General features: G+C 35.7%; 1 protein-coding gene across 6 annotated transcripts in view; it reads left to right on the top strand.

Annotated features, from left to right (window-relative positions):
- The window catches only part of ZNF385D (zinc finger protein 385D), a 436,473-nt gene that overhangs the window by 24,562 nt on the left and 397,698 nt on the right, over positions 1-14,213 (top strand). The gene's annotated exons all lie outside the window — the stretch shown is intronic.

The raw sequence follows: 14,213 nt of genomic DNA, 5'->3' as shown, positions 1-14,213 counted from the left end.
ACTTTTAGTCTCATGAGTAACTAGTTACTTCAGTCTTGCAAGTAACTATTCTCCAGCAGGTAACTGGAGTAAGTGGAACTGAGGTTTTCAGAGACTGGCCTAGATGACCACAGTGCTCTTTTTTCCTTCGTGTTAGTGCATGGTATTTAGCCAGGCTGCGAAGTGGTGAAGACCAAGATCTTCTTTCTCTTGTTGTCTTCAGAAGCTTACAGAGCAGGCTCATGAATGCTGTTAGTGTTCAAACAAAATCGGAAAACTTAGTCAGGTGCCTATTGTCTCTGAGAGATCAGCTCTAGGAAGTGATGTTTTCAGAACAATTCCATTTAGCAGTATATCAACAGGAATTGAAGTGGTGAATTTCCAAATGGCAATGAACACTCTTAGAACAAAGTTAAGAAACAGCTCTCATGTTGATGGACTGGCACTGAAAATCATTTTGAATGCAGGCGTTTTCCCCAGAAGGTTTTGTTTTTAAGCTTTGTTACCACTAATGGTCACAAGTTTAGAATGTTAATTTGACTAGTGAACCCTTTCCAGATGATCAAGCGTCAAAGTACTGATGACTGATGAAGCTGGTCTAGGAAAATTTTGGAAAATAAACTTTTTGATTCTTAACTCCAGTGGAGTTCATCTCCTTGTTCTCATAAATGTTACCTAGCTCATAAAACAATAACATTTTTTAACAGTGAAGAACACAAACTCTTTGACTACAATAATGATGGTTAACATTGGGATGTACATTAGAATGGTACTGCTTTGCAAGAAATTGATATTACTGGTTGAGTGCCATGCTAAAGTCTTCAGATTCATCCCAAGTCTTAGCATTTGAGCACCACAGCACTTGGTGGAAAAGCTTTCTCATTGCTGTGGGCTGTTTTAAAAGTTGTTGTATATTAATCTGTATTTGAAGAAGTCTGTGTTGTAAACCCCCCCCCTCTTTTTTTTTTTTTGAGTGTGTGTGTGTGGATATATATAGTCTATGTTCCTGGCTGTCTAACACAAATTATCACAAATTATTTTATGCTATTTTTGCATTTTTTTGCCCTGCACCTGACATACATATGTATGTACATAACTTTTCAAGTAAAATTATCCTTCTCATTTCATATGAATCATCATATGAATTCATATGTAATCATCTGTTTTCTTCTTAGAACTGTTAGTATGTAGATATACTGTCACAAATTGTCAGAAAATGATCACCTTTTCATAAAAATTAGAGAACATTTAGAAAAAAAAATGTCAAAACAGTAACCTCACAAATTTGTGCATTACAGCTGATTTTGCTAGTTATAATCCTTCAGTTAATGAATTAAGGTGTTTGATGTGTCTGATTAAGACCAACATGGCTGGGGTTTTGAACTCAAGAGCAAATTTGTTTCTCTAAAGAGACCATAATGCAAGAATTTGGGGCCTTTTTTTTTTATTTATTTTTTTTCTATCCTTCAAAATAGCAAACAAAAGAATATAGTACACCTCCTACTAGGAAAACTTGAAAATATAAAAAAGCTAAATGCATTAAACTATTTCAGATTGTTTACCCTATTTAGGAAACTAAGAACTACAACCTTATGGACTTAGATGTGTCAGTATTTTTCAGCTACCAAGGAGAGTGCCAATTATTACCAATAAATATGAAGCATCTATGAGTTAGAATGAGGTCACTGAACAGAAAGAGAGGAGTTACAGGTACAGTTCACTGCTGCCTGAAATCTGATTTTATCTTTAAAGTAAATATCCCACCCTTAGCAATTGCCAGGGTTTTTTAGGCTCCTAAGGTAGGAATCACTGTCATTTGCTTTCTTGTTTTAAATGGTGTGATTCATGGATTTATCACACAATCTAACTGAGAGGAAAACACGGTTAATATTGGAGAGCATCTGAAATGAAGTAACAATGATGTGAGTTATGCCAGGTGAGTGCCTGAAGTAATTACAATGCCCACGCTTCCTGAGTAGGGCAGCAATACAGACCTAATTCTGGTCAGTCCGGAGAAATGTATTTTGATGAACTTTCTGTCAGTGCTATTTAGCTCAGACATACATTGAAGGATAACCTAAGTGGATGTTACTGCAATCTGTTTGTATTTCCCCAGGCTATTGAATACACTACTGCCATAATTACACCAGTGGTGTTTTGTATAAGTACTGAGACAAAAAGTCTGAAACCTATTATTTTTCTGCTTAGTATGAAGCTTTAAGGAACAATCTCAGTCACCTTGGTACTGCAGCATGTTGTAGGCAAAACAGCATGGACTTGGGAATCTTAGCTGAATTTAACTTTTTACCAAATAACAGCCACTTCTGTTTCAGCACCGTCTGGAACTGGCTGTGACTGGCTGCAGGCTACCTCCCACGCCAGGCAGGACTGCAGCCCCCTGCTACCAAAAACCTGCCGTTTGTGCCCTGTATGCAGCTATTTTAGAGTTTTCCTTTGCAAAACCTGTGCACAGACAGGCTTGAATCTGCAGTACCGAATTTGTAAGGTTTGCCTCTCTTGTGTATGTGCGTACGGCCCCAGTGCTTGACAGTAATTTCACAGTGGCTGCAATGTGGGATTTCAGCAAGGGAGCACATCCGGTTTGCAGATATGCAGCTCTTCTGAGTTTTCTCCCTAAATCTTGACAGGCATTGTAGCAAAGAGCTTGGGCCTGAGCTAGCTAATGCCAATAGCTGTAGTGTTTCAGTGTGAGCTCAGTTATGCCAAGTCCATTTGCCTCCAAGTTCAGATGTGGAAAGCTGTGTTGGTTAACACCTCATGCACGTTTGAAAAGCTTTCCTAGCTGGGTTTGTAAATGGTCATATTCTAGAATTTATTTTCACTGTAAAGATGAAGACTCACATTTTCTGGGATTTGGACGTGTGTTTAGATCCCATGTATTCAGTCGATGATGACAGGTCTCCTGATAGACATACCGCATTCATCTGAATGGAGCCCTCTATTATAGAAATTGTCCAAGGCCTATTTTATTCAAAATGGTCTATTTTTCTGGCTTTACATAAGCTCAAGAAAATATCTTTTTGCAAAGCTTACTGAAAATCAGTAGACTGAATTGTGTAAAAAGAGTTTTGTATTTCAATTTAAAATTATATTGAGGATGGAGGAGAAAAGGAGAGGCCCTTTCATGCTGAAAGTTATGATTAGGACAAAAATAATTCTGGCACAATGGTCTCCCTTTGGAAAATGGTGTTTCATTAAAATCCGCATTCAGCTGAGTCTACCAGAGCTGTCAATCACAAGAATAGACCATTAGGCATGAAACTCTGAAGAAAGATTGTAGTTGCATGCCTGTATGTTTATAACTTCCATGCAATAAACGCCACACTTTTTGATTTGAGAAGAGAAAAATATTTTATTTAGTTTGAAATACTGAAGCAACGAATTTCTGAGTTAAAATTATTGTGAAGGGGGGTTATAACTTTATTCTACATTCTGTGAAGAGCTTGGATCTTCTATTTTTTCTGCTTTGTATCTCGTCTGTAGTGTTGTTTAGTTGGTTTCAGGAATGATGTACACGTTACATTGGACATTGCATATTATTTAATGTGTTTTGGAGAATCTGTGACTTGGCATGACATTTGCTCCGATGAGGTTGAGGTTAGCTGTATGTTTTTACCCCAAGAGTTTCTCAACAATAAACATTATGGTCACCACTGTGAAAATAACTATAAATAACTGCCAACACATCTGTATCTAGCACTAAAGTATTAAAGTAGTAAAGTGTATATTCTAGGGTGATATTTTAAGAAAGGGAAGCATCTCTAATATCGGTACTATTTTCTACATTAATTAAATAGAAGAACTTTCTAGCACTAAAGGATGCCTGAAATTTAATGAGTAGTGTACAATAATTCTTTTTATTGGTTTACTATTTTTTTAAAATTGCTGGTTGTTATAAATTTCTCTGAATGAAGGTTATTGAAATTCTAATTCATTTAGAGAGGGGGAAATATACAAACTCAGAATATTTTTGTTGTTTGTGATGGATGTTTGATATCCAACATTTCTGATGTATACAAATATATGGCAATTGCCACTTGTCTACGTCATTTTATGTGCTATGCTACGCAACTTGTTTTGGCTGCACATAGTATAATTTAGATGTAATGTAATGATACATTTTGGATTTAGCTTTGAGGGGTTTGTAGCAGTTACGTTTTTTTGTCTTATTTTATTACACATTGTCAGGCCATTAGAAAACTAAGGCTTTCAGATTTATCTGACCGTGATCTAAGACGTAACATCTACATCATGAGTCTAAGGGTGACCCTCAGGAAACAAAGGTTGCGTCTTCAAAAGAATAACCTGACCAGTATATATATTATGGTTGCAAGAAAGAAGCTATTGGGCATGTTGTTGTTTTTTGTTTGTATATTGTTACATGCTGTTTACACACATGATGTATCATAGGCTACTTGATCTTCTCCTGAAACAGATTATTCCTTCAAAGAAATTTCCCAACTTCCTTTCCTTACTTTTATTTTCATCAGTCTTAAGTCAGCGTCCTGTTCCCTAACTTCTACAAACTCATCCTAATATGAAAATGTTTTTGGACTAAGAGCCGTAAACTGTACAAACTCATCCTAAGATGAAAACTTTTTTGGACTAACAGTGGTAAGATGTTTCTGCGCTTGCGGTCATACTTGTACTCTTACAATAGACTCATTGTTTATTCATAATTTTATACATGCAAATGTCAGCATATGGTATACTTTATCCAGTGCATTCAGTGCTATTGGTGTGAGAGAAATCAAGTAGGGTTAGTAGTATACACCAGAATAAACTTGAAGGCAATTAGTAATGGACAAAATAACTGAGAAAGGGAACACTTTGTTTAAACAAACAAACAAAAAACTCCCTGATTTTATAGTCTTGATCTTCAAGAGAAACTGCAAAAATATTTTAAAACATGAATGTAGGAGCCAAAAGTAAAATCCTATTAGATACTAAGTGTCATGGAGACATTGGTGTTACAGGAGATTATTGTTTTTCCTGAGTAACGTCCTTACAACTCTCAACTCTTTTCTAGGTGCTAAGTATTTATTTCTCCTGCTTGAGAAATATATTATGATTTCCTGATTCTTGTCCCTCCAAAAGCTTCTTTGTCTCTACAGATACTTGACTCCCCTTTTCTTAAGATTGTCTAATTGTTTTCAGATTTTTTCCATAGCTTGATGTTTGCTCTATTTTTTCAAGCCTGATAGAGGCTCTTAGTGTCAAATAGCTTTAGTTTTCCTCAGTATCTCTGTATCTGCTGACTTAAGATAGTATCTCCGCAAATGCTACTTCAGCTGTTCTTAGCATACTCTTATTGCTTGTCCTTGTCTCACCTGTTCAGTAGCTGGAGGTTGTAAAAGTTTCTGAAGGTTGTAATGACACGAGTTAGGGAGAGGGGAGTTTCATGCGCCTTTCTTGCAGTTAAAAAGTTCAGCATATGGGTCAAACCATCTCTCTGCAGGGCAGGGAAATAGGCATGAGCCAAAGGTAATTGTGTTCTTATCCTGCTGTTGGAAAACAGGAAGAAAATGGGTGAAGAAAAAACAAGCTTTAACTCTGTCAAAATCCATCTAATTTATTTTTCTGCTTTTCCCTCTGAAAATGACTGATTCTGGAATAGTGTTTATGGGATGCAGTCAGGGCCTGATGGCTTAACAAAAACAAAGTTAGGGAAGGCCCCCTCATTTCAGTGATACAGTTCAGGTGAGTAAATTTAAGCATAGGAAGGAGGTGGCTAAAGAGCTAGTTATTTTCAGGGATTCAGGACTGGGACACTGATATTTGGCAATATGTATGCAGAACAAAATGGCATTAAAAATAGCAGTTTTATTGTCTGAATTAGTTGCACTTTATATCTGACTTTAATATCCTATTATGGTGGACTTCACATTAACAATATTGTTTGCTTTATGTGGCTGACGTATAATTTGGAGTGAAAAACAGTGCACTTAAACTCCTGTTATTAATCTTTTGAGATTTTTGTATGCTTTCCAAAACAGAATTACATTTTAATTTCTGTAGTGGAGTCTTTTAACTAACCTCTTCTTGGTCTGACATTTAAATGTGACGGCTCTCATTTTTCCTTCTGTTTTTTTTGAACTTTCGATAGTAACATTAAAATTAAATTCAAATAACTTTTATGCATCTTGGAATGTAGGTAGATTTTTATGCAACTTGGAAGACTTTTTTTTTTTTTTTTTTTGTCAATTGTAACACCATAGGGTACCTCCAATTTCTAAACTCACTTAAGTGTACTAAAGCTCTGTTTTGATAGGTTTCAAAGAGAGACCTGTTCAGTCCTCTTTGTGTATGATGTTTTTACCTGGAGCCTCATGAAGACACATGTAGGGATTAAAATTAGGATACATTAATTTTCAAAGGGAAAGAAATAATATATTAAAATATATCAGATGTATTAAGTTTTACTAATGTTTGCTGAATTTTCTATATTGTGTATTAACATCTACCTGTGAGACGCTGTGTATTTAAGCTGTGAGTTTTTTTGAAAAAAGTGTGCTTGTTTTCCTGGTTATGTTTAGAATGTATGTTCATGTAATACCAAACCTAAAACTAAAGATGTGGTAGGCTATTATAGAAAAAGAGAAAGACAAGTAACAAATCAAGCTAAATATGCTATTGTACCATATTAAGATCTTTAAATACCAGATAAACAAGTAGAAAAATTACTTTAGAGGTCTTTTTGAAGTTTTTGGTTAATAAAGGTGGTCTAGCAGTGTTTGTTTGTTTGTTTTACATATAGACACTTAAAATTACTAAAATGTCTAAATAACTTTCATATCAAATATAAGTGTTGTAAACTATAGTTTCTGCCCTGTTTAAATAGAGTTGTAAAATAGTTTTTTATATTCTTTTGAGAGCATGCAAAAGAATAATAATCCAGTGAAAAATAGGAATCATATTAGTATACTTTTGGGATTACTTCCTCACTTGAAAGTAGTGAGATCAGATTATATACGCCAAAATAAATGGGTGCTAACAAACCTTTAATGCCATGAAGTTGTATGTGCTTTACATTGTGTATGTTCCAGATAAGAAAGCTTTTTGGAAATGCTGTTAGAGATTCAATATATGTTAGTTATAAATTATTCTGTTGTAGGCTTGCATCCCTAAAGATGCAAGTTCATCCATAATGTCATTGAAATTAGAGACAGAAGAAATCAAAAGTATTTTAAGTGAATTAGTATTAGAAATTCTACGAGTGCCATATTAAGGATATGTAATATCTTTTCTAAAAAATATATCTGAACTATGTATATTTATGAAATTGTTTTGAATATTTACAGTACATACTCTTTTCAAGTATAGAAATTAAAATGTGTTGGTCTCCAAACATACCTAGTATAGACCTGAGAACTCTTTCAGATTGATCTGAAAATTTAATCCCAAACAGAAATCTGTGTAATTTAGAGAGAAAATTACATTTATATTATTATTATTAGTAGTAGTATTAGTATTATTTTATCCTTGGTAAGGGATGGAAAATATTTAACTGATAAATTTGTCTACATGCTTTTAGCTGGTAACCTTTCAGAAACTTCTGAGATTTAAATCTGCTGAAGCTAGTGTTCTTAAAGTTGATGGAAAAGAGAGAAAAATTATATTTCCTACAATTGGCATTCTAGAAATTGTAGAAAATTCTATATTCTACAATTTACTATAGTGTTGTTAAAACTGTGTTCAGCATATTTTTTTTTCTAATTTACACTGATGCATTGTTATCTACTTCTATGTTTGCCTTGCAAAACTTCTTGTTTTGTTTCATATCTGATTTGGGAGATAGGAAAATCTTGTCACAAAAATCTTAGTTTATCCAGTTTGCTTATATACCATTGTAATAGGTTCTATAGTTTGAATTACTGTTATTTTGTAAAAATTCTTGGGGGTGGGGAGTTTTTAAATCTTAAGGTCTCATTCACTCTTTCATAGAGATAAAAAGTAAATGGTTTAGATAGTCTATTAGTAGTCATAACATGTACCTTGAATGAACTTGAAAATAATCATGTTTGAGAACCAGTGTCCAGAGACAGCATAGTATGTGAATCTTTAAAACTATCCTTCCATTTGTGTTTTTTATTTATTCACCTCTCCTAGGAAGGTCAAGCAAGGCGAGCTTATATCTTGGTCAGTAAACAATAGTGGAATGGTATTAGTTCACTGACAGTCTCCCTATGCAACGTAGCTGACTTTAAATCTATCAATATACCACAATGCTTAAAAACATTTCATGCTAACTGGAGAATTGACCATACATTTGTTTGGAAATGTAACTGTGCAGTTACTAACGATACACTCAAAGATCTACAGCTAAGATTTTTGCATGCATATTCCTTGGCAACTGGTTATCAGAATGAAGATAATTTAGTCCATTGGGACAACCTCAGTGCCCATGAAACTCACTGTTAAAATCCAAGCCATTTTTGGGGCTGCAAAGGCATTTGTTACCTCTTTGTGAGCAAGGGTTTTGTTCATTACATTTGTAAATTAGTTTTGTCTCCCTCAGTCCTCTAAAAAAAATTGCAGATAGCTGTATAATGATAGGGTATTAATAAATGATTAGAGAAGTGATGTTTTGATTGATTGATTGCAGAAAATTAATCAAGGATAATTTGTTGGCACTCAAAAGTTAAGCGACCTCTGTAGTCTTTTGACTGTGTGTGAATGAGTAGGGGAAAGTAACCAGATCACTGAACTCAGAAGGAAAATTCCCTCAGTGTAATGGGCTTTGGATGAGCACTAAAGAGAAAAGCCTTGAACTTATACAGTACTTGCTCAGCTCTCCCAAAAATATATTTCAAGTCAGTCAGCTGGGCAACTTGTGCTGCCCCACGCTTCGAGTTGCATGTGATGTTCTGTTGTGCTCTACTTTCTGTTTGCATTCTCTCAGCATTTGTGTAAGACATAACAATGGAAACATGATTTAGATAAGCATTCAAATCTATTGTCACAGTTTAGATTAATTATGCTTAGTTATATAATGTGACCTTGAGTTAATAGCCAGGCTTTATTTAGTTTATTAAATCAGTGGTTTCTTATAAAACATTTGAATGTTTTAGAAGTGTTTTTAAACGACGTGCAAGCTGGATGACTAATTAAGGTTACTAATGTCCCTGTGGTAATAATATGGACTGGAGAAGAAGACCAGAGAAGAGGAGAGAGAGATTTGCCTTTCATGTCCATGCAAAGAGAAAATTGGGTATACACCATTTTTCAGTTCTAGGTCATTGTTGACCAAATATTTCTTGTTTCTACTCTGTTTGCACCTGTCTCCTGGCCCCCAGTGCACACAGTGTTGCCTCTGTGTGGCACATATCCCACTGGGGATGTGTGATGTGAGCATCTCACTGCTTATTTTCTCTTGGCAAAGCATGGCTGTAATCTCACCACACTCAACCCGTGATATTTCAAAGGGATGAAGAGGTCTGCCTGGTGCTGTTGTATATCTAACGGATCATTTCATCTCTTCATTTTTCTCTGGGAACAGTGAACATTTTTTTCCCAATTTTATCTTTATGAGCATCCTTTACAAGGATTTCCAAGCATGTTCTCCTTTATCTTCTGTATTTTGTTATTCTGTCTCTCATCTCAGACTGGTTTTACTGACAGTCTGCTGCTGCACAGTGAGTTAGCACTATGAGTTTCCAGCTGATTCTAGCTGACATCATTGTAAAGTTTCAGCTTTCAGTGGCTATCACATGGCTATTTGTGCTGCTTCGTCCTGTAGGCTTTTGCTTCTGGATGAGATTCCTGTGCACGTTGCTGCCAGTGGGCACATTCTCTGCTACTCAGTGTTAGTGCGTGAGAGCTTATTTTACCAGAAGGTTTTGGCAGTACCATTGCTAGTCAGATTGTGAACCCTTTGGGCACGACAGTTAGTTAGGGAAAAAGAAACTAATAATATATTTCCTTCTCAAATGCTCTTTTTAATTCGTTAATTTGAAAACAACCAAACAAATTTCATTAATGTAGTGAGGCAGGTAAACAATGAAACCTAATCATCTTCTTGGGTAATGTAAGATGAGCCCTGCCCTCTTCATTTCAAGCTCAAGATCTGTGTATAAGGCTATACTTGCAATCACAGCCAGATGACCTGGGAATCTCTAAGTTACCTAAGAACTGCAGATTTCAGTGTTCTTGAGACAACAGTTTAAGGAAAAGTAGGTTTTAAGTAAATATTAAATATTGCATAACTTGTGTTGGAGTTAGAAATTTCATAATTCTCAGGAGTTTTTTTCCTCTAAATGTACATAATGATGTCAGCTGTATCTTTGAGTGCAGTGTTCTTTTTTGTTGTTTTTTTTTTGTTTTGTTTTACTGTGGTTTTTGTTTGTTTGTTTTTAGTTTGAGTTAATTGAATACATTCAATGTATTGAATACATTCAGTGTAATCCTTTATGATTTATTTTTAGGCAGATATGATTAATTATATTTTGAGCCCCATTTGGTGTTTTCCTTATTTCTTAGCATTGTCAAAGTGCATTGGTTTACTGTCAAGTTCAAACCTGAAATAAAGCTGGTAGCTGAAGAGGGGATAGCTGGAGCTGATTTTCCCACTGAAGTCACTTGTGCCTTTCTTCTTCCTTACTGACTATTCTTTCATCCCGTCAGGCTCTGGCATAAATGATCACTTCACTGAGTAACAGTCAGGGGCTAATCACATGAGAAGAACACTTGAGCTTTCTCTGTCTGTCTTGAGCATTGTGCTTTCAAGCTGAGTGTCACTTAAGACACAGTCTGAAGTTCTTTCAGTGCCAGAAAGTGGTGGGTATATACATTTATAATTATTGTGATAAGCAAGGCTGTGTGGGCATGGAGAAACACTGCTGTAACTTCTCTTGGGAGGTGTAGGGAGCAGAAGCATATAGTCTTAGACAGATTTTATAGTATGAGAAAATGCTAATAAAACCTTAAGTAGGTGTGCAGTCAGCTGTTACTCCTGTAAACACACAAATAAAGCCACATTTCCATTCTGTAGTGTCACTCTGATGATAACATATGGCCTCCAAGATTTTAAGATTTTTTTCTGGAAACATTTATGCATCATTAATACTTAGTCCTTCTGGTAGGGAATAAAATAGCATTGAGGAGCATTCCCTTATCTGTTGCCTTTGGTAGCTGTCTCAGCACATAGACGTATTGCTGGTCCAAGCAGCATGGAAAGCAAGCCAGAACTATTTAGAACATCAGTTTCAAATACTGTGCATCCACTCTATTATGCATTTTTCCTAATACAAAATGTCACTTGCAATCAGAGGATTGTATGATATGCTGATACACAGTAAATATCCAGAAGATTGCAAATTACCCAGACTTTTCCCAGTGCAGTAATCTTGATGTATCAGTATGGTTCTTTAGTAGGGTCTGCATTTTGAAATCCTGATGCATCTAAACACGTGTATCTGTACATGCTTAGATGAAAAGGTATATTACAGTTGCAAAGTGCTAGTATTTGTATGTGATTACTCGTATATTTTACACTTGCATGTAATATACTTTAGAAGAAATACATTTGTTAGAGATTCTTTGCTTGCACAGGTAATTAAAGGGAAAAAAACAGATTACTGCTTTCTACATCTTACATTTAGTCTAAACAAGAGCTTCTTTTCTATTTGATTTTATGGCTTCAGAGGTTGGGAAAGAATTTACATTTCTTCTCAGATATTTTTCTGCACTTGAAAGCCTTATTTGCTAGGCTGACTTCATCCTGAGAAAGAGGTGTGTGTGTATGGGGGGGAGGGAGTAGGTGAAGATAGCAGGTGAGGCTGTTCATGGCATTTGCTGCCCGGATGGGTACCCCTGGGGTCAGCCACACCAAAGCAGAAAACAACTGAGATCTGTTTGCAACCTTTCAATCAATGCGGCCTCCAGTTAGATCTTTTTCTTCTATCCAGCTATTAATTTTCTTATAAACTTATAATAAAAATACAGCATAGACTTGATTTTTATCCTTTGATACTTCAGTGCTTTTGGTGTAGTTGAAATCTCTTAAAGGTGAACAATCTGGATCAAGGGTATGTGGTAAAATTTGGTTGTGCAGCGGGTTCTTTGGCAGAGTGAAAATTCTGTTGCAGCTGCTTTATTTGTGTTAGTTGTATGCTTTTAATTAAATAAGGAAAATGAGAATAAAACCAGACATTAAAGCTGTTACCTATTCTTATACCGAAGTCTATTTTATGCTCCCTATTCATTCAGGCTTTCAGTTATTGAAGGGTTTTCTATTAACAGTACCTAAGTGTATCATAGACGCTGACAGGAGTAAACTTGGAGCTTTTGAAAGAAAATAGTTGGGGTTTCTGGCACCTAGGGAGTATTGGAAACACTTAGGGAGTGTTGGAATAAGCTTATTAGCTAGATGTTACTGCAGAAATGATAGGCAGTTAAAGTTAGCTGTGCTGACATTTACATTGTTATCTCTAGATTTTTGACTTTCTAAGATACTGAAACAATTTATAGGGTGTTTATAGCAGGTGATCTGAGTGCCTAGAAGACTGCATTGCACTGGTTTAGTTCCAAACATGGGAGATGTCAGCCTGCCTCTATTTTTCTTGAAATGAATGAATGAATAAAAAGGCAGCAGTGCAATGAGGACTGGGTAGCAAGGCAAATTCCAGGTCTCAAGGAATAGTAGAGAATGGTTATGGGAATAATGCCCACTTGTGTTTCTCTTAATGAAGTGAATCTCCGAGGTCAGATTGTGCAAAGAATTAATGATGCTTTAATCAACTATTTTTCTTCCCTTCATGTCACCTGCATCTCTAGGATGATGAAATGAGGTTGTGTTGACCCATCAGGAGTCTTCCCTGGGTCTTGTAGGGATGTATCCAGTAAGCTCCAGCAGGTATCTGGACTGGCTAACTGCTGCAAGTTTCCTGTTTGAAAATCTAAAATCTAAAATCTTGTTTATTAGAGGAGAAAAATGAGAAAATAGGAGGCAACTTTTTCTCCCCAAAGGTATGTCACTCTCTCTATTGGGAATGGGGGGAAAAATGAATTTTACTCAAAAAATGGAGTGTTCAAAATTAAAAAAGAAAAGAGAAAAAGGAAAAAAAAACATTAAAAAGCAAAAACTCTGTAAAGTTCAAATTGCTGTCAGGAGGCTTTCTAATTGTCTTCTCTTTTCTTACTGAAATGTTCTTACAGTAGCTTAAAATAACATAAACCAATGCTCTTGAAATACTTTAAAATGTGTAATAGTAATTGTTTTCACTCTACTTTTTTTTTTTTTGAGTTCAGCAAAAACCTGCTTGCTTTTTATATCACAGTTGCATACCAAGACTTTGCTCTTATAAGCCTGTTCTGGTCTCTGTTTCCTCCTGGAGTTGAGGTACATGCACAGCTGTGAAATAACTTTGAGGTGTATTTATCTAAAATCTTCTCTAAGAAGTAGCCTCCTGAAGTGCAAGACTTGTTTTCCTGAGAGTCCCAGTGGGATACCAGTCAACCAGTGTTCCTTGTGCATCCTTCATCTCAACACGACGCAGACTATATAATACACTGAAGTCTATTCAACAGCAAAATCAAAAAAAAACAAACAAACAAACAACAAAAAGACCAAGTTTTCAATGGGAACCACATTAGGGCTACTTTACAAAGCAGGAGCAGCTGGTTTAAGGATGCAGAAGTTCACAGTTTTAATAGGACATCTGGGAGGCATTTCATCACAGCCAGGCCAAATACATTAAATGTTTGGGGAAGTATCAGTAAGTGCATAACCTGCTGTGGACCCTCTTAGAGAGTGCAACATGTTCTCTGCTCTGTGGCACTAAGTGTTTTATGAGTGCAGATACGGAAATTCCATTTGACTGTTGTGTAATAGAAGAAGATAGTGGAGAAATCTTGCATTTGCTTCTCCCCACGAGCTTTTTTATGCCTTCAGTCAATTTGAATTGCAGTATCTCACCAACTGTTCCAGTTTGCTTCAGAATTCCTGTGTGCAGCACTCCCACAGCACTTTGCTTTAGGAATAAACTTTTCAGATTTCAGAAAGCAAAATGCAAAAGTTGTTACCATATATATCATAAGAATATTTCCAGTATGTATGTGGAAATAACTATATTTTAAGAGTTTCATATTTGTATCACTATATAATTAGTGTATTTTCTATGATAGATACATGAATGGCAAGCGTGCATTCTTATTCATCACCAGTGGATGATGTGCTATTTTTTCTGTCCTAGCAGTAAGGACTTCTGTATTTT

Source organism: Anser brachyrhynchus (assembly GCF_964034855.1).
Source record: "Anser brachyrhynchus genome assembly, chromosome: 2".
Taxonomy (NCBI): Eukaryota; Metazoa; Chordata; class Aves; order Anseriformes; family Anatidae; genus Anser; species Anser brachyrhynchus.
This window is presented reverse-complemented; position numbering and strand designations above follow the sequence as displayed.